This window comes from Mirounga leonina, unplaced genomic scaffold (assembly GCF_011800145.1).
Source record: "Mirounga leonina isolate KUSES-001 unplaced genomic scaffold, KU_Mleo_1.0 Mir_82, whole genome shotgun sequence".
NCBI lineage: Eukaryota > Metazoa > Chordata > Mammalia > Carnivora > Phocidae > Mirounga > Mirounga leonina.
In genome coordinates, this window is record NW_023270825.1 from 34,514,290 (window position 1) to 34,528,254 (window position 13,965).

Sequence of the window (13,965 nt, forward strand, 5' to 3'; positions counted from 1 at the left end):
TCTTTGAATAAGCAATCAAAACCAAACAAAATATATTCAACTACATATTTTGGCCCAATGTTTCCATTATCTCAACAGAAACATGTTCTCATTCCTATAAGATCTCAACTCCATCTCCCTCCATCTCACTGCTCAGCTGCCATTACACTACTTAGCTCTGCAGGTGACAGGCAAATTGTCACTGATAAATTCTAAAAGTGACATGCATATTAACTAAGCAAAGGTTATCGCAGCCATTAAGCAGCTGGTAACCATTCCAAATATCACAAGCAAAGGTTCATATAGATTAGGCTAGATTTTCCCTTCCTTGAATTTATTAAAAAATACCAATAACTGCAATATAAGTCTATATCAGTTATACAGTCACTGTGCATCTTAAGTTACACATGCACATGCTTTCTCAGGCTTGGCTGTGGGTTTCATTTGTCACTTCATCAACAGGCTTAGAATACCCTCTAGAAGCAAAACAGCTTTTTCCCCAAGGAAAAAAATTGTAGGTGCAAAGATATAACTTTAACACCATTTGATAATTTCAGAGCTTTATAAGAGAAGTTGTATCTCCAGGCACAGAGTTCCTTGTAAAAAAGAGAAAAGACAAGAAATAGTTTCTATATTGAAGACTGAATGTGATGGGCACTTGAGTATTAATTAAGCAGTTATTAAAAACTAGACAGAAAAGTTGGAGAAAAGGCCTCAAAAATTAGCACAGAGCTGCTATTTTCCTACTTTTGAACCTCAAATCTCAGCTGTTTTTAAGTGGCCAAGTATTCAAAGAAAAGCAAATCTCTTCAAACAAGTGTTCTACTTCCTTCCTATTCCTACACTGTTTTCTTCATTGTTACCAGTTTACACTAGTTAAAACACACAATGAAAAGAATTGTATTGAGAATTGTTTGAAAACCAACTAAAAAAGCAATAATCCAAAAGAAAACTTGGCATTTTGTCTGTTGCTTTAATAACTATGCTTAAGCCTATTGAGAACATTCTTATTAGTGACGCCACTGTTCATTCTTGTCTCCCTCAAAATCCTTTCCCAAAACCCTGTTCCTCCAATCTCAGGTAACCCCATCTATTCACTAAAACATAAGAATGATGAGGGACTACTCAACCTTTCAGGTCAAAGATCAGTCATAAGATGTCTACTTTTCATATGTGGAAAAAATGCAGATATTCAGGGCTTCCTGGTTAAAAAGTAAATTAAAAAAAAATGAATCCATTCTGATGGTCTAAGGGATGGATTTAATTCAGTAAGTCAGCAAAAGAAGCTTAACTATTAACATTTGAGTTAATAATACTGTTTGTGACAACATATGCAACACCGTAAATTGCTGTTATAACATATGCCAACCTATAATATAGTCTAGTTAATTCCAAGCTATACCAATAAGATATGAATTGCAATATGAATCTTTTAGATGAGGAAAATAAGACAAACTAAAGAGAAATTTTATTATTTGAGAGAGAGAGTGCACACACACGGGAGTGGAGGGTGGGAGGAGGAGGGAGAGGGAGAGAGAATTCCAAGCAGACTCTATGCTGAGCACAGACCCATGAAGGGCTTGATCTCAGGACCCTGAGATCATGACCTGAGCTGAAACCAAGAGCTGGACACTCAACCGACTAAGCCACCCAGGTGCCCCAAGGTTTTAAATTTTTTAATCTTTCCCTTCATAGCAAAAGTTAACTTAGAAAGATAACTGTGATAAACAAAAGTAAAGATCGCTTTCTAAACACAAATCATTTAAATAAAAAGATGTGCTGTAACAGTTTATTAAAATTACAACAAAAATTATAATACTCAAAGCCAGCAAAAGTATAATATAACTTAAATAGAAATAAAAGTCTACAGAAACATAAATTTTGTTACATAAAACATTTTAAATTCTCATAAACTACTATCAAAAATAACCAAAATATTAAATACCAAAATATTAAATTACTACATATTACATGAGTTGTAAAAATACATTAAAAATTATTGTAGGAACAAAACATGGTCATTTTCTTAATTAATAGCATCAGCCTATTGTCTGAACCATGTCTGTCAAAATGTAAACTCCATGATTTTTATCCATTTTGTTCACTGATGTATCCCAAGTACTTAGAGCAGTGCTTGGCACTTAGTAGGTACTAATAACATTTTTTAATAAATAAATAAATAAGTGAATGAATGAGTGAAGGATGTCACACATGACATATGCTAGTATGACATATGACATAATTCATGCACATCAGCTTCAACTGCATTTTTGCCCCACTTACGAAAGCAAATCTGAATGTAGAAAGTAAGACAATTCTATTATTATAAGGAAAATGGTTCAAAAATAGTCATCCATAAGCTTTAGGATTTACTATTGTCAACATATACCCTACAAGACACCCTCAAATAATTAAAATAAACTGGTCTAAAAGACCATAACATCTACTTATGGTACCTTTCAAACATGAGAAAATAATTTCTCTTTACTTTGTCTTATTTTCCTCATCTAAAAGATTCATATCACAAAGACAATGGGATGACTGAAGAAAGTATGTACAGATCTTGATATGAAAGCCAATTTGTGAAAGATTTTATTAGTGAAAATATTTCAAATTCATTAGTAAAAATATTTCAACATTAACTACAATGAGCTAATTTCTAACTAAAATTTATATAGTAGTGTTTGTTGAGATTTCTTCTAGGAGCGGGTTGTTTTCTTTTTAAGTATTTATAAATTCATTCCTGTTTGAGATTCACATACCACCTTTCATCTGCAGAATATATATGTACACATATATATGTATGTATATATATATACTGCAGAATATTATAAGGATTGAAATATGTCAGGCTTCCTTCCACAAATTTATTTAATTAGTGAATACCACTTTTTTTTTAACGTAGTAGGTATTTAAATGATTTTTTTTTTGTATTTACAGAGATTCTTTGGGTTGTATTTGCTTAATGTCTCTGAAACAAAAAAATGTATGTAATTTTTCAAAGTAATTTCTTGAATCTGAAAGCTAAAGTATATAATCAGTAAAACAGAGCTTTAATAAAGTTACTGTGAGGCTTAAATGATGTTAATATATAATGTACTTAATGCTTGGCACATAAGAGGTGCTCAATAAAAGGTAATAGTATTTTAATGCTGATAAGATACAGAGATTAAAAATATGGGTAGTAGAATAGGCAAAGCCTGGACTAGAATCTTCCTTCTGCTACATCATAGCAAAGTAACCTTACTGAAGTTCAATTTCTTTATCTGTAAAATGGATATAATACATACTACCTCTCCCACAGAATACTAGAAAAAGCTTAGATAAAATAATCTATAGGAAGCAGTTAGCATATCACTAGCAAATTGTTATTATGCTACATGTATTAATGCTGTTATGTTATTTTATAGATCCATTTATAATATTTTGTATAATTTATATACCACATATTATTATAGGCAGTTTCTAAAATGGCTGCCAATGATCCCTGTGTCCTGTACTCATGCCCTGTGTAATCTACTCCTCCTGAGTGTGGGCTGGACCTAGTGACTTGCTTTGTAAATAGAATACAGCAAAAGTGATATGATTTCACTTCTGAGATAAGTTTACAAAAGACATATTTCTATCTTGCGCCCATTCCCTCTTGTTACTCTGATACTGCCATATGAAAAGGCCCATGAGGAATGGAGCAGAATCTGCCAACAACCATGTGAGTAAGTTTGGAAATGGATTCTGCACCAGTCAAGCCTTGAATGTGACTGAAACTTGGTCCACATTTTGATTTCAGGCTCTTGAAAGACCATAGCCAGAAGATCTAGCTAAGCCATGCCCAGATTCTTGACCAACAGATTAATTGTTTTAAATCACTTAGTCTTAGGGTGATTTGTTATGTAACAATAATTAGTATACATGCCTACTTCCTACTGGGGCTGAGTGCCTGGTCTTCAGTTCATGTGTTATTCTTTCTGTCCCCAGCAAGCTGTACAAAGTCTAAAGCCCAGAGCCGGCATTCAAGATACCAGACAGAATTTAATCTTAATCATGTTTTCTTATACATCCTTCTAACACATCTTACAAATACTATAAAAACTAAACTCAATTTAGAGCAAATAAGCAATTCAATAAATATTAGATTAATGCTATATTGGAAGTCTAAAGGCATTTTTATTAATGTTTGCTAACCAGAGTTCTACTTTTAACCATGACAGAATAACTGGCACTAGACTTGCCCTCAGATATAAACAACTAGAAAACTTAAATATTTAGAAAACCTGTTTTCAGAGATTGGACAATAGCCAGACAAGATTGCGATGTCTGGGATAAGGTTAACAATCAAAGGTTAAGTCCTATAATCACTCTAGCTTTCTGCCTAAAATTTACTGAACACCCACACAAAAGTCGAGAACCCAGGCAAAGCACAGCTGTCTTCCTGAAGTGGTAAGTTAGAGACTAAAGTTTTAAGAAATTTAAGGGGGAGAGAATCTACAAGTCAGTATACTGAAGGGAAGGGAGCTGCCCAGAGAAAAGGATCCAAAAATGTGTATAGGATACTAAGCTCTGCATGCATAAGACTTTATGAGGCTGGCAAAGAACAATTATCAACAAATTAAATACTAGGTAACTGAAAAGTGAGTATCTCTCAGAGATTCTATAAAGGGGAAAACCTTTATAGAAGAGTTCCAACCAAAAACAATGAAAATGCCACAGAGAAAACCTGGTGCATTCAGTTTCCTACTGAATAAAGAAATAAAACATCTTAGACGTTAGAAGTTAGGGTTGGAATATTACACAGCCATCAAATATTGAAATCTTGCCATTTGCAACAATGTGGATGGAACTAGAGAGTATTATGCTAAGAGAAATAAGTCAATCAGAGAAAGACAATTATCATATGTTCTCACTGATATGCACAATTTAAGAAACAAGGCAGAGGATTATAGGGGGAAAGAGGAAAAAAATGAAACAAGACAAAACCAGAGAGGGAGACAAGCCATAAGAGACTCTTAATCTTAGGAAACAAACTGAGGGTTGCTGGAGGGGTTGGGGGTGGGGAGATGGGGTGGCTGGGTGATGGACATTGGGGAAGGTATGTGTTGTGGTGAGTGTTGTGTGTTGTGTAAGACTGATGAATCACAGACCTGTACCCCTGAAACAAATAATAGATTATATGTTAATAATTTTAAAAAATAAAATAAAATAATCAAGAAAAAAAAGAAGTTAGGGTTAAGTAAGCCCTAGGTCAGGGATCAGAAAATTTTCTCTAGAGAGCAGGATAATAAATACCATAAGCTATGTGAGACACATACAGCCTCTATCACATATGTTTTGTTTTTATTTTTGTTTCTTTATAGCCCTTTAAAAATGTAAAATCCATTCTTAGCTCAAAAGCTATATAAAAATAGGCTATAGATAGTTCATAAGCCAGAGTTTAATGACTCTAGCCATAGAATTAAGAAAAGGCTTACAAAAGCTGTAACAAAACTTAAAAACAAGCTACAAAAGGATCAAGGTGATCTAGAAGTAAACTAAATGCCTATCAAAACAAAACTCAACATTCTTTCAAGAAAGACAACAAAATAAACATCACACTCTCCAACAACTAATCAAAAATTACAAAGAACATTGAGAGAGATTATCTTGTGATGCAGCCATCCAAAGACATGGAAAGCGTTAGTAAGGATGGACTAGAATATTGAGCAATCTTAGCACTCCAGGCCCCACACTAAGAATGAGGTAAGAGCATTCCACTACTCCAAGAATTTTGAGTCTCTGACTCAGTGAAGGTAACAACTACAAAAACAACAACAAAACAAACCCAACTTAATCACTGACTGGAATGACTCACTCCCCATCCATACATAAACAAACAGCCTCAAAAGGAAAAATACCTATTTCCGGGCATAAATACTATTGACCTCAGTCTTTACAGCTCTGTACTTATGTCTGGCATGCAACAAAAAATCATGAGACACATAAAAAAAGCAAGATATAACAAACCATTTTCAAGAGATAAAGCAAACACCAGAACCAGACCCATAAAGGAACTAGATGTTAGAACTATCAGACAGAAAAATCAGAATAATTATAACTAATATATTAAAAAACCTAAGGTAAGTATGGACAACATATATGAGTAGATGGAGGATTCAGCAGATAAAATACCAAATTAACAAAAATAAAATATCAGAGGACTTTCAACAGGCTTATCAGAAAACTGGACAAAAGTTAAAATTAATCAGCGAACATGACAAGAGGTCGTTAGATATCATCCAAAATAAAACCCAAAGAAGAAAAAAAGAAGAAATTTAAAATCTGTGGGAGCACTGATTATCAAATGATCTAACACATATGTAACTGGAGTTACAGAAAAAGAGGAGAGATAATGACCCAAAAAATATATTTTCTAAAATCAATGAATGATAAAACACAAATCCAAGAAATGCAGAGAACTGCTAGAAGGATAAATTTAAAATGTAGACAAAGCTGCTGAAAACAAAGATAGAAAATCTTACAGTTAGCTGGGGGAAAAACTACATACAAGTAAACAAAGAATGAGAACACATTTCTTATCAGAAACAATGTTAGCCAGAAGACAATGAAGCAACAACTTTTTGGGTGGGGGGGATGGGAGTGGGGAGAGTGTCAACTTATAACCAGTGAAAATATCTTTCAAAAATAGTTTCCAGGAAAAAAAAAAAAAAAAAAAAAAAAAGGCAAAAAAAAGGTCTGTGCAAAAAAAAAAAAAAAAAAAAAAAAAGGCTGAAAAATGGTCTGTGCCAGCAAAACTGCACTACAAAAAGAAGTTAAATAAAATCCTTCAAGCTGAAGTATGATACTACATAGAAATTTGGATCTACACAAAGAAACAGCACCAGAAATGGTAAAAATCTAAAGAAAATAAAGACATATTTTCCCTTAATTTAATAATGTCTAACTCAAAAATAGCAATAATGTATCACTAGGTTTATATATCTGTAGAATATCTGATGACAAAGCACAAAAGGAGAGAAGGGAGGAAATGGAAGAACACTGTCATAAAGTTCTCACTGCACATTAGACTGTTAACTTAAAAATGTAAATTGTAAGCCCTAGAGCTGCACTGTCTACTTCAATAGTCACTAGCCACATGCAACTACTTAAACTAGAATTAACATTAAAAATTTATCCTCAGTCACAGTAGCCACATTTCAAATGTTCAACAGCCACTTTTGCCTATGGCTACCATTATGAATGGTGCAGATATAGAACATTTCCATCAACTCATTAAGTGTCAGCCAACATTTCCCCAGAGCAACACATAATTTAGAAAATTAAAATAAGTATAAAAAATCCAATAGTGGAGATAAAATAGGAAAAAAATGAAATTGTAATTCAAAATACAAAACAGAAAGGATGAACAAAAGATATCTGATATAAATAACTACTCTGGGATTTCTTGAGAGGAGAGAATTTAGTATCTTGAGAAGACGGGAAAGTTTCACAGCTGCAGTAGAGAAGGGAGCACATTTGAGAGATGGCATGAGTAGTTTACCTCCTAAATAAGTTAATTCACTCAGTGTAGCCATTTACACATTATTTATTTTAAAATATATAGCATGGTTCTAATCAACATTTGAAATGGAGAACAAGTGGAACAAATTTACCATGTACTTTACCTAATTTTATAAAGCACCATGATTCAATCACTCATTCATTCGAAAAATACTTAATAAGTCCCTATCATATAAAAGACACTGTCCTAGGCACTGGAGTTGTAGCAGTGAATAAGACAAATGAGAAGCTCTGCCCTCAAGAGGTAATATTCCAGTGGATTCTAATTGCAAAGGGAAGTAATTCCACAGAAACAACCTCAAAAAAGCCTCTTCTTGCAGCAACTAACATACTGAGTGATACAGTGAGAAACTGACTATAAACTATACCAACTAATTAATTTCTTAAAAACAGAACTAGTTTAATCATTCTGTGAAAAACAACAACAAATGCAGTACCATTTATAACACTGTCAAATTGACTGTTCTTATATCTAATAATAAGAAAATGACCAATACCGACTTCCTTTAGCATCTGACTATGTGCAAATGATGTTTCCAAGAATCACATTCAAGTGGCTTCACTTTAATGCTAAGGGCAAAAGATGAGTATATAAAAATATTCTATAGAACTAACTAAGAGTCAGAACAAAGACTTGTTCCACTATGAACCAAGTTCATAAGAGGGTGGTCTTCTAAAACTCAAAAATAATTCAGCACTTATTTAGCCAATATAAGTATGTATAAACTTATACACAATGCAAAGGGAAATACGGCATTATACATCAAGTATTTCTGTAAAAACATGTCCTTTGATGAGAAATTCCACTAGCAGTAATTTATACTAAGATGTGTCTTAACATATGAACAAAATGCATTTTACAAGGCTACTCATTTCAACATTTTTTGCAATAGCTCCAAACTGGGAAAAACCATAATTGCCCACCAAAAGAAATATGGTTTAATAAATTATGAATTATTTTTACCCCCCCAAAACTGTGTTTTTACCATGATGTCAAAAAGGAGAAAAATGTGACTCAGAACCAAGAAGAAAATCAGTCAATTTAAAACAAACCCCTAAGACAGAGATGATGAAGGAAGACAAGAAAACTAAAACAACTACTAAAAATATATACTAAGATTTAAATTAAAAAATCACTGTACTGAAAAAATAAAAACTACAACAAAAATGCAACTTCTATAAGTAAAAAAAAATCTGAAAGTTTTTTAAATTCTCTGGAAAGGATTAAAGAGCAGATTTGATACTACAGAGGAAAAGTACAATGGACTTGAAGACAGAGCAATAAAAAAATACCCTCATCACAAGAAAAAGAAAATTATAACTATATATGGTGACAAATGCACTTATCTTTAGATATTACGGTATTTTACAGCTTTCCCCACAGCTGTATCACCATATAGTAACTATCATCATGAACTGAAAATTTGTTTAGGTGATAAAACTCAAAATAAAAGTCATCCATCATCATTAGCAAGAAAGCAATTTACACCATTAGCTTCAGGGCCAGTTAGAACTATCAGCATTTCCCCATTTTGACATTCAGTTTGAAAAAGGACTTCTCAGAACAAAACCTGTCATCAAACTTAAAGTAATGTACACTGAAAATAAGCTGAGTCTTAGGCATATGCAGAATTTCCAACGTATTGTAAAATACAAATAAAATCACAATTTAGAAGGGAAAAATAGTCATGGAAAAAAAAATACATGGTAAAAATAATTTCAGGGGGCTCAGAAAAAAGTACAAGCTAGTGGACAATGGAACATCTTTTAAAGTTGCTAAAATTTAAAAAAAAATGGTAAAACTACACTTTGCTATCTAGTGAAAATATTTTCAAAAATAAAAGCAGTTTTCTATACTTAAGTTTTCACTTAACTTGAGTAAATACCTACAAGTGGGACTACTGTGTCCTAAGGAAAAGGTATATTTATTAAAAAAAAAAAAGGCCACATTGTACTCCAAAGTGGATGCTCATTCTGAGTTATCACCAGCAAAGAATGAGAATTCCTGTTACTCCACAATCTCTCCAGCATTTGATATTGTTAATTTTTTAAAGCAATTAAAATAGCTGTAGAGTGGTATCTTGATGTAGTTTCAATTTGCACTCAGTTTCCCTAATAACAAATGACATTAAGCAAGTAATTTTCTTTTCTTGTGCTTATTTGCCATCCATATATCTTCTTTGGTGAAGTGTCTACTGTGATCTTTTGCCATTTTTATTTTAGATTATTTGTTTACGTTGAGATTTAAGAGTTCTTTACATATCCTAGATACAAATCTTTCACCAGATAAGTGATTTTTCAAATATTTTCTCCCAGTCTGTGACTTACCTTTTCATTCTTTTAACAGTATTGCACACAAGAAAATTTTAAATTTTGATGAAATATGATTTATTCTTTTTTTTTTTTTCATAATTGTGGTTTTGGTATTATACCTAAAAATTCAAACCCAAATCCAAGGTCCCATATATTTTCTCCTATGTTTTCTTAAAGAAGTTTTAGTTTTAGGATTCACAGTTAAAACTACACTTACCCAAGACTGCCACTCTTAGGTATCAACCCAAGAGAAATGAAAGCTTATGTTCTCATAAAAACTGATACTAAATGTTTATAGCAGCTTTACATATAATATGCAAAAACTGGAAAAAAAATTGAGGTAGCCTTTAACAGGTGAATGAATTTAACTCTGATATGTCAAAAACAATGGAATACTACTCAGCAATAAAAAGGAACGAGCTATTGATCCACACAATAAAATGGATGAATCTCTAATATATTTTGCTAAGTGAATGAAGAATCAAAAGCTGCACATTGTGATTCATTTATTTAACATATGAAAGATGGAAAAGTAGGATGAAAAATGGATCAGCGGTAGCTAAGAATTGAAGATGCAAGGAGAGGCAGATTACAAAGGGGCTGCAGGGGAAATTTTTATAGTGATGGAACAATTCTAAATGTTGTAATGAAGAAGGGTACATCATGTTTATAGTATTTATCTGTAAACCCGTAATCCATTTTAGTAATGAGAAAGATACTAAACAAACCCAAACTGACCTGAATGTACTCTTCAAAACTATCAAGGTCATAAGAAAAACATGAAACAACCAAGAAACTGTCAAAGATTTGAGAAGACCAAGGAGATATAATGACTATATGCAACATGGTATCCTGGATTGGATCTACAATATCACCAGAAGAAAACTGGTGAAATCCATTATGATCTGTAATAATATTTAGTTAATAATATTGTACCAATGTTAATTTATTAGTTTTGACAAATTACCACAGCTGTGTAAGATGGGAAACCTGGCAAAGAGTATATGGAAACTCTCTGTACTTTCTTTGCAAATTTTCTGTAATTCTAAAATTATTCCAAATAAAAAGTTGTGTTTTTTTTTTTAAGATAAAGGCAAAACAAGTACATTTTCAGTAATCAAAAGCTGAAAGAACTTGTTGGCAGCAGATACCACAAGATATATGTAAAAGGATGCTTATCAGGCTGATTATAGATTGAAATGTGAATATAAACAATGGATCTAAACAGACATATTAAAAGGGATGGTAAGTATAAATGAAACCTCATTTTAATTTCTTCTAAAATAAATTTGAATCTTTAAAACTAAAGTAATGACAAAGTATTATGAGACATGTAACAATGTCATAAAGTGTATGACAATAATAAAGGATGACAGGCAGAAAAGGGAATGGTATTATTTTAAAGTTCCTACATTATCTTTTAAGAGGTATGACAGTATTTGAAAGTTTGGTGAAATAGGTAAAAGATTCAAAATGTAAACTCTATCAATGAAATATAAAACAGATAAGCAATAGAAAAAAACACAATGAAACCAAAAACAAGACCCTTGAATAGACCTATAAAATTGATAATATTTCAGCTGAACTAATGGGGGGGGTAAGAAGACATAAGTTGCCAATATTAGGAATGAAAGAGGGAGCATCACTACAGATGCTACAAAAAGATAATAAGGGTATACTGTAAACAACTTTGTGTCAACAAGTACAAAGCCAGACCTGAAACTGGCAAATTCTTTAAAAGAAATAACCAAAGCTCAATCAAGAAGAAGTAGACAATCTGAATAGCTGTATAGGCTCATAACGATTAAAGATGTTGAATTCGTATTTATAAATTTTCCCAAAAAGAAAACTCCAGGCCCATATGACTTTATGTGTGAATTCTACCAAACATATTTATAGAAGATGTAACAGCAATTTTACATGAATTTTTCTAGAAAAGAAAAAAGGAAAAAAAAGTTTGACAGTCTCATAAAAGCTAAATGTTTATTTGCCATATAACTCAACAATTCCATTCTTAAGTATTTACAAGGGAAATGAAAACATATGTTCATACAAAGACTTGTACAAGAATGTTCACAGCTGATTTATAAGAGCCAAAATTTCACAAAAATCCAAGTATCTACTAACACATGAATGGATAAACAAATTGTGACTTATTCATATAATAGAATATTATTCAACAGTAAAAAGGAACGAACTATTAATATATATAACATGGATGAATCTCAGTAACATGTCTGGCTAAAGATACCAGGGATAAAAAAATTCACCCTGATATGAAATTCTAGAACAAAGAAACTAATACAAAGGGCCAGGGAGCAAGCAGGTGACTGACTAAAAAGGGGAATGACAGCTACATGAAGGTATATATTTGAGAAAAATCATCTAACTGTACACTTAATATGGGTATATTTTATTGATGTAAATTATGTTTCAATACAGTTGAAAAACATTTTAAGAGAAAGTTTAAACTATCTCCATTTTGTGAATGTAATTGGGAATGTCAATAATTGGAGGCTGCTAAGTCACTAAATGGCTAACTTATGTGCTTGCATCTTGAGTTTCAATGGAAGAGTTTTTTTTTCAGCAAAATTACTGTACATTCTTTTTTTTAATGAAAAAATTCCAAAGGTAATTATTCTATAGATATAATCAACTTCAATCCAAATGTTAATGTGAAAATTGTATTTTGCACACATTTCAAAAACAGTAAGAATCAACTCAAATAACCAGTAATAAAATTAACAAACCATAAACTGTGTTCAGTTTTCTTAGTAGCCTAACCTTCTCTCAGAACAAAAGAAATAATCACAAATATTCAAATGATTCTCTAAATTATAATAAATATATACTAGTTATTATCATTATAAAATATATAGTTCAGAGAGTTATCATCTTTAGAAGAATTTACTTTCTTAACTGGAAAGTGGAAAAACCAAATCATTATTACAGACTACTTCTTGAAGTAATTCACTGTAATGAAATGAAAAATTTAACAGAAAAGAAAATGATTTCTTTAACAAGTTTAATTAATAACTACTATAATGTAGCAGAAGTTAAGTGTAACTATTGCATTTTAAATGTATCAGGTTGATAAAGGGAAATATAAATAAAACTTCTGGAGAAAAGCTAGTTATCAATTACAATGTGCAAATATTTTTTTGGGGGGGGCACCTGAGTGTCTCAGTTGGTTAAGTGTCTGCCTTTGGTTCAGGACATGATCTCAGGGTGCTGGGATAGAGCCCTGAGTCAGGCTCCCTGCTTGGCGGGGATTCTGCTTCTCCCTCTGCCTCTACCCCCGCCCCCATGCTCTCTCTCTCAAATAAATAAATAAAATCTTGGGGGGAAAAAAAGAAAAAAAAAGTACAAATATTTTAAAAGCCCTGTACATACAGAATTCAATTCTAGATTAACATATACCCAAGACTTTAAATATCCTCCCATTTGATCTAAATTCATTTTTAAATTAAGTACTGTTATATATAATTTATTTAAACTACCACTTACTGTCTAGCCTCCCTATGGAAAAGAGAAGTTTATAAAATTATGTGTTTATTAATTTAAGAAAGTAGAAACAAACAAGGAAAAAAAAGTATCATAAATATGGCCCTTTAATGCTAGTTGAAATCAACTTTTATTATGGTAAAAAGCACTGATGTAATCAACTAAACTGAAATGTAGAATAAAGGCAGGGAGGAAGAAAGTAGAATGGGAGGCAAGAAGGCAGTGGAGGGGAAGGGGGAGAATAGGAGAGGACAGAAAAGGAAATTTTCATATAGCCCCTACCAAGACTATAAAATTCAATTTTCATTTATGACTTCCAGAGTCATCGATCATACTTTCACACTGCTTATCAGTAAGGTCACAGTATATGCACATACGAATTTAAAATGCTAGGCATCCTGAATACCTAAGCACAAAATACTCTATTTAAATTCACTGAAACCAGCCAATATCTTAGAAATTAATCTTCCTCATTTTGAAGTGCAAACAAATAATCACATTTATGAGGTTTCCATCAGGAGTATCTCACTCAGCTTAATTCAAGATAACACACCAGGCTGTGTTTACTGATGCAATTAATTTGTACTATTCAAATGGGTCCAGAAATCTGGCCTTGGC

General features: G+C 32.2%; 1 protein-coding gene across 5 annotated transcripts in view; it reads right to left on the reverse strand.

Annotated features, from left to right (window-relative positions):
* The window catches only part of FUT8 (fucosyltransferase 8), a 316,354-nt gene that overhangs the window by 160,750 nt on the left and 141,639 nt on the right, over positions 1-13,965 (reverse strand). The window lies entirely within an intron of this gene.